Source organism: Vidua chalybeata, chromosome 2, assembly GCF_026979565.1.
Source record: "Vidua chalybeata isolate OUT-0048 chromosome 2, bVidCha1 merged haplotype, whole genome shotgun sequence".
Classification (NCBI taxonomy): domain Eukaryota; kingdom Metazoa; phylum Chordata; class Aves; order Passeriformes; family Viduidae; genus Vidua; species Vidua chalybeata.
In genome coordinates this window covers 3,350,944-3,370,265 of record NC_071531.1, presented here as the reverse complement: position 1 = coordinate 3,370,265, position 19,322 = coordinate 3,350,944, and the positions used below count along the sequence as shown (strand labels likewise).

At 46.6% G+C, this 19,322-nt stretch overlaps 1 long non-coding RNA gene across 1 annotated transcript; it reads left to right on the top strand.

Annotated features, from left to right (window-relative positions):
* Positions 1–9,661: 9,661 nt before the first annotated feature.
* On the top strand, positions 9,662–19,316 carry LOC128784428 (uncharacterized). The gene is made up of 3 exons (XR_008429480.1): positions 9,662–9,711; positions 10,354–10,450; positions 19,141–19,316. It is a non-coding gene; the product is annotated as an uncharacterized LOC128784428 (long non-coding RNA).
* The last annotated feature ends 6 nt before the right edge of the window (positions 19,317–19,322 follow it).

Sequence of the window (19,322 nt, the reverse complement as noted above, 5' to 3'; positions counted from 1 at the left end):
TATAAGCAGCCTGTAACAAGTTTTGTCAGGTTTTGATGACCTTCCAGACCTTAGCTGAGCAGAGGGGCTGGCAAAGATGCACAAGCACACACACAGTGCTCCTGCAGGTCTCTCTGCGTGCTCTGAGTCTCCAGGGAATGCTGACTGGGAGGGATGGACGCTATTCTTAGAGGGCAAGAAAGAGGCTTCGTGCTCCAGAGAGGCTTCAGCTTGCAAAGGCTTGTTCCTCCATCATCCCTTTCAAATAAGTTGAGGGTTGATGTAACTGTCAAAGATAATTACTGGAACAGGCTTGCTTTTCTCAGAAAGATGATACTTCTTCAAAACCAGCTTCTTCTGAAAACACTTTGCAGACAATAAAAGGTTGTTGGCTGCTGTTAAGTCCTAAACATTATCTACCTGCTGCAGAGCAGGGGCACAGGAGCAGCAGGGGTTCAGACTCCATGGCAGGGGCATGGCTGCTCCTCTGCTGCCTCCCTGGGGCTTCCACGGCGCCTCTGACCTTGGGGAAGCCTCACCTGGCCCAAACTCTGGCTCCAGGTCTCCAGGTTTGCTCCCATGGTGTGGGGCTCCCAGATCCTGGGTGCCCTTCTTTCCAAAGGAGGTTGGGTTTGGGCTGGAAGGGAACTTAAAAATCATCCCATCCCACCCCTGCCATGGCAGGGACACCTCCCACTGTCCCAGGCTGCTCCAAGCCCCAGTGTCCAACCTGGCCTTGGGCACTGCCAGGGATCCAGGGGCAGCCACAGCTGCTCTGGCAATTCCATCCCAACCCCTGCCCACCCTGCCAGGGAACAATTCCTAATTCCCAATATCCCATCCCATCCCTGCCAATATCCCATCCCATCCCAATTCCCAATTCCCAATTCCCAATCCCCAATCCCCAATCCCCAATCCCATCCCCATTCCCAATTCCCAATTCCCAATTCCCAATTCCCAATTCCCCATTCCCAATTCCCAATCCCATCCCATCCCAATATCCCATCCAGCCCTGCCCTCTGGCAGTCTGAAGCAATTCCCTGTGTCCTGTCCCTCCATCCCTTGGAAATTGTCTCTCTGCATCTTTCTTGCAGGTTCCCTTCAGGTACTGAATGGCCACAACTAGCCAAACATAAATTTAAAAGTTGTTCATAAATATGTATGTTCATACATTCTCTATTTTTTTTCAAGGCATGTTTATTAATATTTTTGAATATTCAGTCTTTGTGTTTACTCACCCCTACACACTTCTGAAGCAGTTAAGTGAAAAAAAGTCTGATTTCAATTAAAAAAAAAACCAAACAAACAACAGAGAGGAAGAAGTTATCCCTGTACTGTAGAACCTTGTAAGTTGGTAGGTTTTCAGTGCCAAATTACTTTTTTTTTTAGCCAACATGGAAACCTTTTTTCCAGTGGGTTGGCTGAGATTTTGCTTGAGGAATTAACTGTGCCAACTCAGTTGCCACAAACATCTCTTCTCCCTCCAGGACCATGGGGTATTCCATGATCCACACTGGCACCAAATGGGTGGAAGAGCTGAACTCACTTCTAAACCTGTTTTAACAAAGGAGCAGCACAGACTGGGTCTATTAAATTAAATTAAATTAAATTAAATGTGACCAGGGATAATCCAAGCCCTGACACCACAAGGCACAGACCAGCCCGTGTCTGTGCTGCTGGACTGGCTCACCACCCAAAACAAGGTGGCTTTGTGCAATCCACCCTTTGGGAACAGCCCCTGAAATGCTCTAACTGCCAAATCATGCCCAAAAGTTATTTGGGGTTAGTGCTGGCAGCACCAAATTTAGGTCAGGAAGCTCTTTCTCTTTACCAACATAAGGGATCTCATTGCAGGGCCTGATAATGCTTGAGGGCGTTGTCATAATCTTGCATCTTCTGACCAGTACAGGGCTTAAATCTTCAGCTGATGGGCAGCATGTGGGGCATTTAACCCGATTTTCCACACCCATTTACCCCAACTCCTGTCAGTGCACTGTGCAGGGAACTGGTGCTGCCTGGAGCGCTGCCAGCCCAGGCACAACCTCACATCACAAAATCTCTTCCTGGTTAGGTGGTGCCTTTCCATCTGGAAAGCTGAAATACTTGGAGTTCACAAAGTCTGCGTGAAAGAGAAGTCGTCGTATCTCCAGGAGCTGCACTCAGGGTGAGCTGCAGTGGGAAAAGTTGGCATTACTGGATTTCCCTTATGAAACAACAACATTTCCCCTGGCCCCTGCAAAAGAAAAAAAAAAAAAAAATTGCTGTTCTGTGTTAGCCGCTTCCTCAGAGCCAGAAGTTTATCCCCAGAAGTTTTATCTCCCTGATATATTTGTGGAATGAGTGCAAAAGAGATTCTCAAGTAAAATGCTTCTGTTTTGCTCCTCCATTACCCTGCTGCATCATCATAAACCCAGGGGTCACCAGGAGGACCCACTGAGCTCTACATGGGTGGAGAATAATTTGGAGCAGACAGGGGCACGTCCTTGCTTCATCCCCTCAGGGAATGAGGGACTGGAGGGAAGTGAGCGTGGGCACAGGAATGAATGCACACAAACTTGCTTTTATTTAATTTAGCCAGGAAACAATGAACTTCTGCTCCACCAAAACAGTGAGATCCAAAGGCAGTTTTCAGCAGGAATACTGGGACAACTTCTTTCCAGCCCTGGATGGTTTCTGAGTTGAGTTTGTTATTGTTTCTAAGGGATATTATGTGAAATTCTAGTAAGGGAGCGTATACCAAGGAGTCCACAGATCTCAAGTCATACATTCCTACTGGCAACCTAGAGATGAAAGGTTTGGAAATCTGTCCTGAGCTGTTTTCTGGATTTCTTGGCATCAGGATAATTCAACTGGGAATGTCAAGGGTTTTGCTAAATAGCTGCTGGAAGGACTCAGCAGCTGAAAACCCTGCTTCAGTCAGCAAACCAAACAGCAAACCAAACATCACATGAAAAGCAAAACCAGAAGTTAATCAGAAGCAAAATAGGATGTCCTGACCGGGAATTCAACCCTGCCCCATGATAGTTTGGTATCACATCTGCAGCTGAACTGCACAGAACATTTTACCCCTAACTCCTGTGTCAGAATCCACTGAGCACTAAAAATGTAGGAACATTTTTCCTCACTTCTGCTTTGGTCTGTGAAAGTACCATGAGCTGAAGTCTGCAGAAGAAAGAAATTTGCCTCTTTTGCTTTAGATTTCATTATTTTCACTTTTTTTTTTTTTTTTTTTTTTTCAGAGTTATGTAAGATTCTTTTACTTCTGGAGTAACCACTTGATTAAAAAAAAAGAAAAAAACAAACAGAACAAAACACCATTTGCCTCCTAAAATAATTCATTTCTGTAAGGTCACATCACACTACGTGGAAGCAACTCCTAGTAAGATCAATTCACACAAATTACATGCAGGAAAAAAACTATAAAAACATTGGCTCTTATTGTTGCTCTCCCCCTCGCCTGCACTCCCCACGGCTTGACATTTGTTAATGGTTTTTCTTGACTGAGTTTTCTCTCAGGCAGTCTGGGAAGAGTTTCAGCTTTGTCCTCCACTGTGCCCATGCAAGGACTCTCGGAGGGAGGTGCTTAGAAAAAAAGTGGAAGGAGTTTTCCAGGGTCAGAAAGGCTGATCCAGCTGGGCTGAAGCTGGACTTCTTTGTGCCGGGAATCCTTTTGGGAAGCAGACTCACAGGTAGCTTTTGAGAGGCTCAGGAGATCTTTAGTTTAATTTCCATGACAAAAAAAATGTTTCTGGTATTTTTATGACCTTGGTTTCTGGTCACCTCTGGTTGACACCTCAGATGTTCTTGGCTTCCACCTGAGCTGACTACCTGAGAGGTGAATCACAGCCTAGTTTCACCTGAGGGCAGGTTTCAAAGAAAAGTCCCTTGTCTGGAGGTTTTTTGTTGCTCTTGGGTATCACAGTGAGAAATGAGTTAGACAAAGAAAGCCACCCTAATCCCCCACAGGTTAAAGAGCATGTCTTGTGGGTGCAAAAGTGGATTAGAACTCTTCATGAGGGACATGGAGACAGGAAAAAGGTGTATTTCCTAAAGAGTTTGTGTATGGTTGCAGGTTTTTTTCCTTTTTGAAGTTCAAACCATTTGTTTAACTTGCCCTGAGACATCACATTTATGGCCCAGCCCCGGGCAGTTTCTTTGCCCTGCTATTTCATAGTGAAGTGCTCCTGTTTCACAATGGTTTAACACACAGGGCTAGAAATGACCTGGTACTTGTCCTCAGCAGAATTTCAGTCAAGCTCCTTGTGCTGAGCCACTCAGCTCTGCAGCCAAGAGAAGAGCACAGGAGTGTCCCCCTCAAACAGTGGCAGCAATTTTCAGTGACGAAGCTCTGAAATGAGATTCAATGCACGGGCAAATCTGCCTCTGCTTTGCTTTGCTTTGTAGGAAATGTTTGTGACTCAATAATCCATTTGATTTGTGATCCCTAACTGGAATGAAACAGACCGTGCAATCCACAAGCTGCTTTTTTTATTTCCTTGTCCTCTCCCTTTTCCTTTGAGCCAGCACGGCTGCAGCACTAGCAGAGCTCGTGGCATGTCGTGTGCTGCCCCAGCAGATGCATCTGCAATAAATGTGTGTCCCATCTTCCCAACAACAGCTGATTATAATTTCCCCCCTTATCATGAGGCATTTGTCAGCCTTTGGAATCCCTGGCTGACAGGGGTCTGGGGATGATGGATCACAGTGGCTGTCTAGGCCTGATTCAGAGAAAGATGTTGACACACACGGCTCATTTCTGAGCAAAGTAGATTTTTATGGGATGTGGAATCCTGTTGCCTTGCTGCAACCTTCAATCTTGTGACAGAAGTGATCCAGGACCCTACTGACACAGGGTTTGGATTCAAAGTGCAGCACAGATGCTCCTGCTGTTTGTTTTGCTGCCCCAGTGGAAGCTAGTGCAAGAATGAAAGCAAAGAGCACTTCTGCCATGTGTGTTGTGGCTTCTGCTGGCTGCTCTGCCCTGTCCAGGTGGACCCCAGCACAAGGAATGTGCAAACTGTGCTCACCTGGGAGTGCCACCTCTGCTGGTATTTCTCATCTTGTCCCCACTATCAGCAAAGCAGAGGGCTTGATCTGTGATTAGATATCTTAATTGTCTTCCTATTGCCTCTTCAGGTGAGGCTGCTCTTGAGTTGGGCAATGGTGCCATAGCCAAGTGTCTGGAGCTGGCAAGCTGCCTGCTCCTTGCAGCACCTGCAAATTCCCTGGGTGTCTGGAGGGTGAGTAATTCACAGGGGTGGATGGAGATGGGGGTTTCCACCCATTACAGAATCACAGAACAGGCTGAGTTGGAAGGGACCCACAGGGATCATCGAGTCCAGCTCCTGCTCCTTCCCAGGACCATCCCCAGCAGTCACAGCCTGTGCCTGAGAGCATTGTCCAAACATGAGCTCTGTCAGCCTTGCTGCTGTGATCCCTTCCCTGGGGACCCTGTTCCAGAGCCCAACCACCCTCTGGGTGAGGAACTTTTTCCTGATATCCAACCTGAACCTCCCCTGACTCAGCTTCAGGCATTTCCCTGTCGTGACAGAGCAGAGATCAGTGCCTGCCCCTCCTCTTCCCTCACAAGGAAGTTGCAGACTGCAATGAGGTCTCCCCTCAGCCTCCTCTTCTCCAGGCTGAACAGACCAAGTGCTCTTCACACAGCTTCCCCCCAAGGCCTTTCACCACCTTCATTGCCCTTCTTTGGACACTCTCTAATAAATTTAATGTCTTTCTTATATTTTCTTTCTATAAGGTGAGGCCATCCCAGCCCAGAGCAGAGTGGGACAATCCCTCCCTGTCCCAGGCAGTGATGCTGGGCCTGGTGCCCTGAGGACAGGGATGTCCCTCCTGGCTCCCAGGGCACTGCTGACTCAGATCCAGCTTTCCATCAACCAGGACCCCCAGGTCCCTTTCCATGGCACTGCTCTTCAGCATCTCATTCCCCAGTGCTGGTTTTTGGCTTCTTTTCTGCCTCTGTCAAGGTTGGGATTGAAGCTCTCTAGGCAATATTTCGTGTTCAGACTCAGGTGTTTATTATTTCTTATCTATATCACAGACTTACAAGGTGTGAGTTCTGCAGTATTTCACTAACAGGCTACAAAATGGCTAACTATCTTTCTCTACAAGGTCTTTTAAGGCTAAACTACCTAATTAAGAAATGACACTTAAATTATTTCCACTTTTAACCCAATAAATAATTTCTTGTGTCCCGCAATGGGGACTTTTCTAATTACAAAACACTACTCTAACCCATGAAGAAGAAGGACTAGCTACTGCTTTAAAACCTCCATCTTGTTTTATATCTATTCCTGCATTCTAAACCCTTAAACTCTGAGTTTTCCACCCTGTGATATCACACTCTTCTATTCAAACTCCACACCCACATTCTCAGTTCTATCATTCCATTTTGGAAGCTTCTCCACAGCCTCAGGTCAAGCACAGTGCTTTCTTGGGGGTCAGTCTGTCAGCACAGAAAGTCTAAATTTCTCAGCATCTAGGACTCTTAACATCCTGGTTTGTGCAGAATTTGGCATTTTCCCTTGCTGAATTTCATACTGCCCCAGATCATCCTCTGTGACAGCTTTGAGTCCCTTGACAACTCCACTGCTCCCAGAAAAACTCCATCCCGCCCTGAGCTCACAGGGACATCTCCAGCCAGGCTGGAGCACCAAAACCAGCTGCCTATTTCCATCCAGCACCACGTGCTGAGTTTGGCTGCTGGAGGCCTGATTTTGGTTTAGAGCCAAGGGTTTGCATTATCCCACTCAGAATTTTGTCCACAAGTGTGAGCCCTGCAGTGCTGGAACCCTGGATGCTGAGAATTTTAAACTTTCTGTGCTTAAAGGCACGGACCCACAAGAGAACACTGCATTTGACCTGAGGTCATGGAACAGGCTTTAAAAACTGATTAATAGCACTGGGATTGCGGGTGTGTGGTTGGTTAAAAGTGTGTAATACCACAGGGTGGAAAACTGAGAGTTTGGGGGTTTAAATAGAGAAATAAATATGAAGCAAGATGGAGGTTTTAGGGCAGAGGCAGGTTGTTCTTCTTTACCTTCTTCCTTCTTCTTCACCTTCTTCTTCCTTCTTCTTCATGGGTTTGGGTGATGTTTTGTAACTGGACAGAAAAGTCTGCATTGCAGGCTTCAAGGGATCAGTTATTGGGTTAAAAGGGAAAATAATCCAGGCGTCATTTCTTCATTGGACAGTTGAGTTTTAAAAGACCTTGTAACAAGAATTAGTTAGCCATTTTGTGCCTTGCTAATGAAAAAGCTGCAGAACTCAGGGCACTGAAGCTGTAACATAGATAAGAAATAATAAACACCTGAGTCCCAACATGGAATGCCGTCTCAAGTGCCTTCAATCCCAACCCAGAGAAATCGATACTGCAGCTTGTTCCTGAGCTGATCTGGAAGAGGATACACTGCACGTGTGGTCTCAGCCTGGCACGGTGTCAGGAGCACTCCCCTGGCCAGTGGTTGTGGTGTAATTGTGTGATACACGCCCCAAACACAGAAATCCAGCGCTGCAGGCAGAGTTGCGCAGCCTCAAAATTGCACCTATTAAGGGTGAGATTGCCATGAAACTCAACAGGAAACTGCAAGAGTACAGACACTTCCAGAAACAAAACCTGCCCCCTTTTTCTTGAAATGTCATTGCTTCTCAAGGCATGGAAAAAATGAGGATTAGGCAGCGGTGTCTCTTTAATGCGACGTCAAATGATCTTGAGCAACAGCGAGAGTTTCGTGTTTGGGCATCGCTCTGGATGTTTGGTAGGAACAGTTTATGGAAGGTCTTTCCAGGCATTTGCACAAACAAAGCTCCATTAAATTGCATTCCAAGCTGAAGCCTCTGTTTGGTGAGAAAAGCAGGGAGAATTTAGGGGAATCAGAGAAGCTGTGCTGGGTGTGAGGAGAGAACAGCAAAAGAAAGGGTCAGGGGGTGTTTCTCACTTTTCAGTGTAATGCTCCATAAATTCAGGCTCCTGTTGGAGGGTTGTAGGTTGTGTCACTGTCACCCCAGAGAAGGCCAAAGCTCTGAGACAGTCCCAGAGCTGCCTTTCCTGCTCAAAGAGATCTACCTGATCTCACAATCTGATGTCAGACCTATCACGTCATCTCTTGGATTTCCTTGAACTGAATTTTCCTTGAACTGATTCTCATCTGAGCCTGAGCACATCAGCTGAAAAAAACCCCTTCCTGTCGTGATGATGGCATTTCTAGAGGTGAAGAATCCAGTACACAACATGAAGTGTTGTTTCCATTGGTTATGAAAAATGTGCTCATTTTTCCACAGAACACTCATATCTGGCATTAATTGTTAGACACTGAGTTTTGTTGAATCTTTATCAGCTACTCCATGATCAGATTTGCATTTTCCAGAGATCCACTTTCTACCATACAGCTCAGGAATGTTTCTGGGGAGTTCATCCTGTGAACAGAGACTATTTCCAAGAGCCTGGAGTGACAGGACAAGGGGGAATGGCTTCAAACTGACAAAGAGCAGGGTTAGATTGGATTTTAGGAAGGAATTGTTTCCTGTGAGGCCCTGGCACAGGGTGCCCCAAGAAGCTGTGTCTGCCCCTGGATCCCTGGGAGTGTTCAAAGCCAGGATGGATGACCCAGAGCAGCCTGGGCTCATGAAGATTCCCTTCACCCAGTTGGAACTGGATGATCTTTAGGGTCTTTTCCAACCCAAACCATTCCATGATTCTAGGATTGTGCACAACTATTCTAGAAAGAAACGTCATCATGGTCAAAGTTTCTTCTTCCCTAGCCCAGTTTGCCCCCCAAGCTTTATCATTTTACACTCAGTTGCCTTGAGTTTATGGAGTTCAGCTTCCCAGCTGTCCCTGTATCAGGAATCTGTCCTCTCTGTTCCCCTCCCTGATGATTAGCAGCTCTCAGAAATAATCCACAAGGCTGAGTTTTCTGCACCAGACTTGATTCCCTCCCAAGAGAGAAATTTCAGGAAGAATTTCTTCACTGAAAGGGCTGGTCAAGCATTGGCAGGGGCTGCCCGGGGAAGTGGTGGTGTCCCCACCCCTGGAGGTGTTCAGATGTTCCCCAGGGAGCACCTTGGATGTCTCTGAGCTTTGTGCACTCCCTGAGGTGGCCTCTCCTGCCATATCCAGAAGTTTGAGTTCCAGGCTAGAACACAAATTTCACAAATATTTCTGAGAATCAGTTCTGTTTGGTCACAGTGCGTTTCATTTCAGGAATGGGATGTTTTCCAAGCTGATAAACTTTCCAAGCCTGGAAAACACTAAAAATGTTTGTAATTGTGAGTTTACCCTTGCCTTTGAATCCAAATCCAGACAATTTTCCTGTTGGTAATACTCTGTGTAGTGGGATTGAATTTGTGGATAATAATAGGATTTTCTGATTTTTCCACCTGAAGCTTCAAATAGGACAGCACCAATAATAAAATAATTTCAAACCTGACTCACCAAGCTAAAAAGCAGATTTAGCACTCTGCAGATCTAAGGAGAAAACCCAATTAAAAATCCTCCTGCTATCTGTTGAGATTTTCAATTGTGAATTGCTACACAGTTGTTTATTTCCTTTTAAATAAGCAAACAACCAAAGAGCAGACTACTTCCCTAAATGAAGTTTTTCAGTGTTTGTTTGTCTTTCTCCATAGAAATTCAGGCCTTGTCCAGACTTGAGACTTGTAACAAGGACTGATTTCATATCCTGAGAGAGGAGAAAGATGAGCACAGCCGAGGTAGGGAGATGCTGTTAGCACTTCCATGGGTTGAGCCTTGGTTTTATTTCTTTCCCATCAGTAGGAAAGCCAATTTGCATTAGAATTGAAGACATGATGAAGCAAGTAATTTGTTTCTTTATTTCCCATAAATATGTCACATTAAAATGTAAAGCTTAAACTGCTTTGTACATGGCAAGAACAAACAGCCCATCTCCAGCAAGGGAAATATGTAAACCACCTTATCTTGGTTTTCATGCACTGCTAAGTAATTCAAATGAGAGGGTGATAAACATCAAGCATTCTTAGTTTAAAACAGAAGAATTAAAACTTTTTTTTGGTGTTGTTTTGATGGCTTTTTTTCCCCACCCCCAAACACACAGTTTCCTTTTGACCAGATAAAACCTTTCATTCATAAAGTATGGGATGTTCTGTTTTCAGTTCTCATTTTGGGCAAAGTCAGGGAGGGACAGAAATGTTGAGATGAAAAAGCAGACCTTTCAGTAGAATATTTTGAAACCTAAGATTACAAATACATCCTCTATGTTTCTTTGTTTTTTTTTGTTGTTTTTTTTTTTTTTTTTTTTTTCCCAGCTGAAACAGGGAAAAGTCTGGCACAAATCTGAATAATCTAAACTGGTTTCACATGCTTTTTTTTAACAGATAAATATTCAACCAAGCAACGTCTCCTGCTCACAAAGCATCTTCCCTAGGAGTGCTGCATTTAAAAACACCTAAACTTCAGAGCCTGACACTACAGGTAAGAAAAAAGCAGCCTTAAAACAATTTTTAAAAACCCTTAAAATATTATAAGCAGCTTCTCCATGTGACTGTTGAATGTCTAGCCAGGTTTTCTGTGTGCTGACACACATGGTTGCTCAAGAGCTGAGCACTTGTTCCTGCCATGCAGGCCTGCCAAAGCCAGAATAGTGAGGACATTCACAATACAGTGATGTAATCTTCTCCCACATTTTGTAAATGTGGTTTTCTGTTGCAAACTTCCTTGGTTTTTAATAGTAAAGCAGCAGTGTTGAGTGTGTAGAGGCTGTGCTGCAACGCTGAACCCCTTTCCTAGCAGCTCAGCTGGGATTTCATAACCCGGTGGAGAACTCTGTGTTCACACCCATGACTTCACCCGGGGACCACGTTCGGTTCCTCTATTTATTTCTGGGGACAGGGTGAGCAGCACTGCTCGCCTCCCTTTGCAGGGGATGATGGCTTGATAGCCAGCCCTGAAATCCAAGGGGATGAAGGGTTGTCCTGTGGCAGCAACTTTCTCTCTCTCTCAGGATTTTTCATAGAGTTGCACAGAGAGAAAGAAAGAGAAAACAATTTCTATTTCTGCTCCTTGTTTTCCCCATGTGGAATGTGTTTGGAGAATTGTTTCCCTGGGGTGATTGCTTGGTTGGATTCTGGTGAGGATTGTTTGAGCCTGGTGGCCAATCCAATCCACCTGTGGCTGGACTGTCTAGAGGAGGGTTACAAGTTGTGGGTCAGTTAGATATGGTAGTTAGAAAAGCAGGTTTGTAGTTTTAGTATCTTCTTTAAATAGTATATTAATGTGTTATAGCATAGTTATAATAAAGAAATCATTCAGCCTTCTGAACTGGAGTCACACATCAGCATTTCTCCCCATTGGGTTCACCTGCATTTTACAGCATTGTCCCGTGCACAGATGAAAAAGAGCAGGGAAAAGCATCCACAAGGACACTTTCTGTGCCAGTTCATGCTCCCTCTTCCCTCCTGTTCCAGGCTCAAAAGGAAAGCTGGAGCTATTTTTACTTTGGGCTTTTCTACGTGGGAGAATGAATCAGAAAAGCAGCAGTGCAATATTGCCTGTGGCATCCCCTGGCTTTGTTTATCCCATCCTGGGAGCAGAGTTACTCCAGGGTGCAGGTCCCAGATGATGTCTGAGCCCTGCTTTAGGATCTGATTGTTTCCCTCCTTGCAGACAGAGGCTCTACACAGCCCTCCAAGAGCTCTGGGAGCTCGAGCAGCCAGAGGCAGTCCCTGTCCCCTCTTCTCCCCCCATGCTTGCCAGGAAGGAGCAGGGTTGACTGTCAGGGACTGATAAGGTGCTCTGGGTGTTTCCTGCATGGAGCTGCTCTGATTTATAGCCCGGCCAAAGAGGCTGCTAAGGACCAGCTCTCTTTTATTTCTCCTGCCTCCCACACACAGGAACAAGGAACAATAAAGATCATGACCCTCTTTCCACTGGCATTCCCGGCCCCTCCCGTGCTGTCCAGAAATGGGAGAAAAGAACCTTGTAGGAAATGAGGAGTCAAGTGGTGGCCCAGGGCAGGGAAAGGTTTTGCCAGGCTGCAGTGACAAGGCAGAAGCCACGTTCTCCCTGCTCCCTGCCTTTAGTGTTTGCAGATCCTCGACTGGAAGAGTCTGGGACTTAAAACCAAAGCAAAAGAGCTTCTATGAGCAATGTGAGAGTCATAGAACCATAGAATCATGATGGTTTGGGCTGGAAGGGACCTTAAAAGTCATCCAGTGCCACCCCTGCCATGGCAGGGACACCTCCCACTGTCCCAGGCTGCTCCAAGCCCCAGTGTCCAACCTGGCCTTGGGCACTGCCAGGGATCCAGGGGCAGCCCCAGCTGCTCTGGGCACCCTGTGCCAGGGCCTCACCACACTCCCAGGGAAGATTTTTTCCCTAATATTCAGTCTAACCCCACTTTCTGTCAGTTTGAAGCCATCCCCCCTGTCCTGTCACTCCATGCTCCTGCAAGGGAAGTCAGTCCCTGCTGTGAAGGAACTGCAGGAATGCAGCTGCAGGGCCAAGTTCCTTTTCTGGGGAGCTGGGGGAACTTCCACCCAACACCACCTCTGCTGCTGCACTGGGGACTTGCAACAGCAGCAGAATCTCACTCAGATCTCAGCTGGATCCTCTGCAAATCCCTCTCAAGCAGAGGGAAACGCAGGGACAGTAATTGGCATGGAGCAGCAGCTCGGCTGTGCTGGTGACAGAAGATTCTGTGGGAGTTATTAAGGGGCTGTTGTTAAGGTATTACTAATAATTTTCAGAATCATTTCCATTCCTATTCTTCCCCTGACAGCCTGCAAGTGCTGTGGGTCCTTTTAAAGCCATTTTGCCTGCGAAGAGTTTATTGTTTTATTTGATACGTTGCTTAGGGACAGCTCGGCACCTCCTGTGCTTTATTTCCCCTCTCCCTTCAAAGAGTGAGAGCATTTTAATATTTCTTGGAGAAAAATGGATGTAATAAAACATGAACATCTCGGGCCCAATCTGGCTGCAGTGGAAAGCTCTTCCCTGAGAGGCTGTTCCGTGCTGGCTTTTCCGGTTGCTGTGCTCTGCAGAGAGCTGGAAGCACCATCCCGCTTCCCATAAACATCTTTCTCCTGCTAGTGGAAAGCTTTGCTCACTTAGGATGGCAGGATGGAGCAGAGATGGACCTCTGTGGTCTGCACTGATGGGTTTTTGGGGTTTTTTTGAATGAGTCACCGCACATGGCTGAGCTGGCTAAAGTCACACGATGATGGTCAAAATTGCCCAAGTGCTGAAGTTACCACTGGCAGGGGACATTTCATAGAAACATGGAATGGTTTGGGTTGGAAGGGACCTTAAAAGTCATCCACTTCCACCCCTGCCATGGGCAGGGACACCTTCCGCTGTCCCAGGCTGCTCCAAGCCCCAGTCTCCAACCTTGGACACTCCCAGGGATCCAGGGGCAGCCACAGCTGCTCTGGGCACCTGTGCCAGGGCCTGCCCACCCTCATGGGGAACTATTTTTTTCCTAATATCCCACCCAACCCTCTCCTCTATCAGCTTAAGGCCATTCTCCCTTGACCTGTCCCTCCAGGCCTTGTCCCCAGTCCCTCTCCAGCTCTCCTGGAGCCCCTTCAGGCCCTGCCAGGGGCTCTGAGCTCTCCCTGGAGCTTCTCCTCTCCAGGGGAGCACCCCCAGCCCTCCCAGCCCAGCTCCAGAGGGGCTCCAGCCCTGGAATCAACTCAGTGGCCTCCTCCACCCTCATTCCAGCATTCCACATCAGTCTCACAAGAGCAGAGTAGGGGGGGAGAATCAGCTCCCTCAACCTGCAGTTTGGCACTTGCAGTTTGGAGTCCTCAAGGTTTGTTAAACATCCAGGTGAGGGCAAGGCCACCAGTGAGAACTGGCTGTGCTGACCCCTGGAGAAGTGACCTCATGGAAGCCACCACAAGACAAAAGAGCACTGAGTGAGTACCTGGGTGAGGTCTGCACAGGGATCCTGCAAGGGCAATGGAAAATCCCCCATTTATGAGTGTGGCAGGCACATTCTTCTCTCTCTCACGATTTTTTTTCATAGAAGAGCACAGAGAGAAGAAAGAGAAAACAATTTAAACAATTTCTGTTTCTGCTCCTTGTTTTTCCCATGTGGAATGTGTTTGGAGAATTGTTTACCTGGGGTGATTGCTTGGTTGGATTCTGGTGAGGATTGTTTGAGCCTGGTGGCCAATCCAACCCACCTGTGGCTGGACTGGGTCATGAGTTGTGGGTTAGTTAGATATGGTAGTTAGAAAAGCAGGTTTGTAGTTTTAGTATCTCCTTTAAACAGTATATTAATGTATTATAGTATAGTTATAACAAAGAAATCATTCAGCCTTCTGAACTGGAGTCAGACATCAGCATTTCTTCCCACTGGGTTCACCTGCATTTACAATCTATGAGCTGCTGCAGGCTGGAGATATTCAAGTGTGGGAAGAGAAACGGGGAGAGCTGTGCAGGCACCAGCCTCAGTGTCCACTCCTCACAAGCAGGAATCTCCTTCCCTGTCACAGTCATGGGATGAGGACTCAATCACAGCATTGGGCTTAGCTGGGGATTTTAGAGATTGCTTAAAAACAGGGAATGAAAAGTGTTCATGTGCACGAGAAAGAGAAGGAGAGACCTGTGAATTCTGGAAGGCACTGCCTGTGGAAAAGATACACCCCAAGTCTTTGAAACCTGGCAAAGTCCCTTGAGGAGAAAGTGGAATTTTCCCTACATAAAAAACAATGGTTGTATGTGTTTAAAAAAAAAGGGGGGGGGGGGAAAAATTGGGAAGCCAGGAGGCGTAGAGCCCTGATGAGGAAGAAAAGGAGCGTTGTGCACAGGACATTGGGGGAACTGTTCCAAACCAGGCCATCCTTAGGCAGAGATGTCCCTGCTGGCTCAGCAGTGGTTCCCGGGAGGACTGGCTGTGGGATGGGCAGTGTGGGAGAAGGGGATTTGGGACTCACTCCTGGCTTCAGTAAGAAGCGTGTTCCTGGCATCTCCCAGGGCTGGCACTCAGGATGGGGAAAACAAACAAACAGGTCTGTTCAAAGGCATGTAGGAGGAATGATATTTCTCTTGGAAGAGCTCCTCTTTTTCCACAGGGAAAAAAAAAAAAAAAAAAAAAGCAAGCACCCTGCAAGAGAATGAGAGCTCCCTGTGAATGGCAGGAAGCTAAATGGGAGAACTGCATCTGCTGGATTAATCTCTGCCTTCTGTCAGGGGAAAAAAGAAAAAAAGTTAGACAAAGAAATGAAGTTTGATTCAAGATACAGCAGGCCAAAGACAGGCAGCCAAGCAGGAATGGGTTTATTTGGCTTAAGAATCATAGAATGATTTGGGTGTGAAGGGACCTTAAACCTCATCCAGTTCCAACCTCCTGCATGGGCAGGGACACCTTCCACTATCCCAGGCTCAAACATCCAGATGAAGGAGAAAGGGAAATACTGCCCCGGACTTTTAACCTGCAGCTATTTCATGGAAAACGCTTTCCTGCCTTTCTGCACTTCACTCAGCTGGTTAAGGTGGGAGATGGGCTCTGGAAACCCTCCTGTGGCAGAGCAATCCCACCCCAGACCATGCAGGTGTGTGAGTTGTACACGGAGCTGGTCAGGAGCTGTGGCTCCATCACTGCCCCCCTTGGCCTCAGGAGGATGAGTCCAACCCTGGTTTTCCAGAAGGAAGGACATGGCCAGCAGCTTTCCAGAGGGATTGCAGGTTTTACCTCTCTGTGTGTTGCCTTTGGCCCCTGGGACAGAAACCCAGGGGTGAGCCAGCCCCATAAACGCTCGAGGTGGGATCTCCCTCCGTTTCCAAACCACATGATTTTGGCTCAGCTTGCCCACCTCCCCCTGAGCTCTGGATTTCCCTCCCCAGCCCAAGGAATGCACAGACAAACCTGTTTTCCCTTATGGCTCTGCTCATAGTGAAAGACAATAAAGAACAAACAGCTTTGGGGTATGCAGGCTTTAGAGGAATTGTATCAGGACTTTTGCATTTGCTCTCTCATTTTAGGTCATGATGCAGAAAGCCATGGTAAACATCCTATACATGGGATTTTGGACAATTTTTCTAGCTACCTACACAGCAGTTGGGAAAAATATCTTCCAAGCCCCCCACATTTTGCATGTGCAGAGGTTTCATTACATTTATTATACTTGCTATTTATATTTTGTTGAGTTCATCATTCACCTTGTTGTAAATGCCAAGAGAGGTAGAGGCAGAAGGAAGAGAAATGTTGAGCTCTGATGCTTATTCCCCAAAGCACAGAATTACTTAATAACTCCTTTATTCATACCCAAAACCTTATCACTTGAAAATCTCAATTTGCACGGAGTAAACGATGCTGTTACTGACCAGCATATCTTATTTATTTTTAATAACTTCACTTATTGTGTGGCTGCAGAGGGCACATCACATGGCAAACATTGGACATGAGTTCCTGGCTACCTTTCCCAAAGGCTGTGAGCCCTGGGGTGACTTTTTCACTCTTCTGGCTTACAGGGACACCTTTTATTCCCTCTTTAGCCCTTTGAGCATTCATGTGTCTGGCATATGAACGTTGCTGCAGTCACATGGTGCTGTGAACACAGGGGGGTTCAACTTGTGCTCCACTTCACACAGAGAAATAGAGAAACATGAGACACAGCACAAACTCACATGGCCAAGGTCTGGCAATCCTTTACCCCGTCAAAATTTGGGCCATCCTTGGAAAGGGCATCAAAAGAGCCATGGAAGAGATGGGAGCTAGAAACAGAAGAAGGGCTGAATCCTGCATCCATCCCTTTGGTCCTTGGCATATTAACAGCCAGCAGGGCCAGAAATTCAGGGCTGAGAAACCTCCAGGTTTGCAGATAATGCTGAGTAGGTTCAGTAGCCAAATGCCAGAGTGCTGGTGAGGAACTCCAGGAGGACCTCACAGCACACAAAAAGGTGGCAGGTGAGCATCAGTGTAGGTTAATTTAAAGAAATCCACCCAAGGAAAAATAACCCAAGCTGAGTGTATGTAAAGCTAAAGTTGGAAACAGTAGCTGCCAGGAAATAGATCACTGACAACTCTCTGAAATCATCAGCTCAGTGAGCAGGGACTGCCAAAAAGCCAAAAAAGCATAAGGGTGTAGATAAAACAGCTTTGTTCTGCTGCTGAGCACAACATTGGTGTGCCCTCACCTCAGAGCCTGGGTGAGGTGCTGGCCTCCAGTGCTTCAGGACAAGTCAGTAGAACGTGGTCAAGGGGGCTCCTTCCTTTTATGCTGGACAAGGTGAGAAATCCCAGAGTTAGAAGGAAAAGAAACAGGCAGGGCGTCCCTTCCAAGAGGCCAAGCACCGTGAGGGGATGGGGGTTCACTTGGGGAACCACCAGCAGAGAGAGGCCAGGTTTGCTCAATCCTCCTGCCACTGGTGGAGATAAAGGACAAAGCACTGGGGTAAGTGATCCATCATCTGGCCCATCCTCACTCCTCACCTGTACCTGGCTGTGGCACACAGCTCAGACCTAGGCTGAGTATGAAAATAAGGAGCAGCTGACAGATGTTTCCCAGAAAAGTCCCCTGGACACTGAGCATTTGTAGCTCACAGATTTCCCAACCCAGAGGTGGTGTTTTACTTGGGATGGAATTCTACTTTTTTTCTTCTTTTTTTTTTCTTTTTATTAAAAAAAAAAAAAAAAAAAGCAAATACTTTGAAGTCAAACTGTTATTAGAGGTGATATGCCAGCCATGGGGAGGTGCCAGCTGAAAGACCTTATTTTGACTGCAGTCTTATGAGGAAAGCTGGCAGCTGGGAGCACAGGGAGGCATGTCCTGACGAAGGTGAAGAATTCAGCCAGACTGCTTTCAACAGCCTCTTTGATGCTGGGTGGCTGAGAACACAGAGCAGGGCTTTCTGTGTGTGCTATATCCTTTAATGATTGTCTTCTGGGTCACCCTGGGCTACAGCTTGAACCCCTGTGTGGACCCAGTCCAGTGCAGAAGAGCAGGTTTTCATGGAACAGATCACACAGAATCATTGAGGTTGGAAAAGATCTCCAAAATCATCGAGTCCCAGCTGTGCCCCATCCCCACCTTGTCCCCAGCCCAGAGCACTGAGTGCCACCTCCAGGGATGGGGACACCACCACCTCCCTGGGCAGCCCCTTCCAATGTTTTTGCTTGAACATTTTTACTTCTTTCAAACACACTAGTGTGGGTTGCATGGATCAGGATACTTCTACTTCCATGAAATTTCTTTTTTTTTCTGCTGGGGGAGGAAAATAAGCAACTTTCCTTTAGCCTCTAATTTGGAGCCTTCAATGATCACCCACGCAAGAGACAGCCATGGTTTCAGTCTAAATAAAGAAACAGTTCTGTGTTCAGGGAAAGAAGGCTGCAAATGGGACTTAACCAGGTTGAGAAGACAATTAATGCTCAGCAGCCATGGTGTGAGAAAGGGGAAAAAAAAAATCTCACATTCATCGTGACAGCCCATACTTTATTTTCATGCAAAATAAGTAACTCCCTCAGGATCATCTGGAAGGGGGTGATCTTTAAGGTCCCTTCCAACCCAAAGCATTCTATGATTCTTCTCCTTCATAGGGGCAAGGAAAACTAAGGCTGAAGGACAAGGAAAAATAAGTCTGCAGCTGTTTAGGGCTGACGAGGGGCCGGCCCTTTCAACTCCTCCCATTTAGAAAGGCCCATTCCCCAAAAAACCCCAAGCCCGTGGTTTTCACATGGGGTCTACACCAAAAGCAACAGCAAGACACAGCTTGGTAGAAAGATCAAGAGGCTTAGGGCCAGCATTATTTAGTGTCTCTATTTTTTAACTTTTTAAACGTGTGGAAATGTTTCTGTATTTCCTGCTTCTCTGGAAGGTGAAGGGATGAAGAAGAGGATGATGGAGACAGCAGGGCTCCTTTGCACAGGATAGGAACAGTTCAAGCTAAAGTTGTCTTCCCACCTGTGTTTTTCCATCTCTTCCCCCACCACTTTACACGTTCTTTCACACCACAGAACTGCCAGTTTTCTTTCAGAGGCACAACACAAAGGTGTTAACTCGAATTTCTATCCAGAGAGAGTGGTTGCATCCATCTAGCTCAGCTCCAGACCAGCCTGTGCAGTATTTCTTGCAGTATCTTGCAGTATTTTCTCCAATAAGCCCTAAGCCTGGCTGGTTATTTTCTTTTTGGGTTACTTTTTTTTTTTCATCCTGCAGCTCTTGAGGGTGGTGGTAGCAGGATGGACAAGGATTGAACCAACAAACAAACAAGGAAGGAACTCCTCTGAAACTTTCCAGATCGAAAAGCACACACAGAATTTTCTTTTCAAGAGGTTTTAATGAAGAGTCATATTTTTAAACCTCTCACACTGTATAACACATTTAACTGTACATCAAGC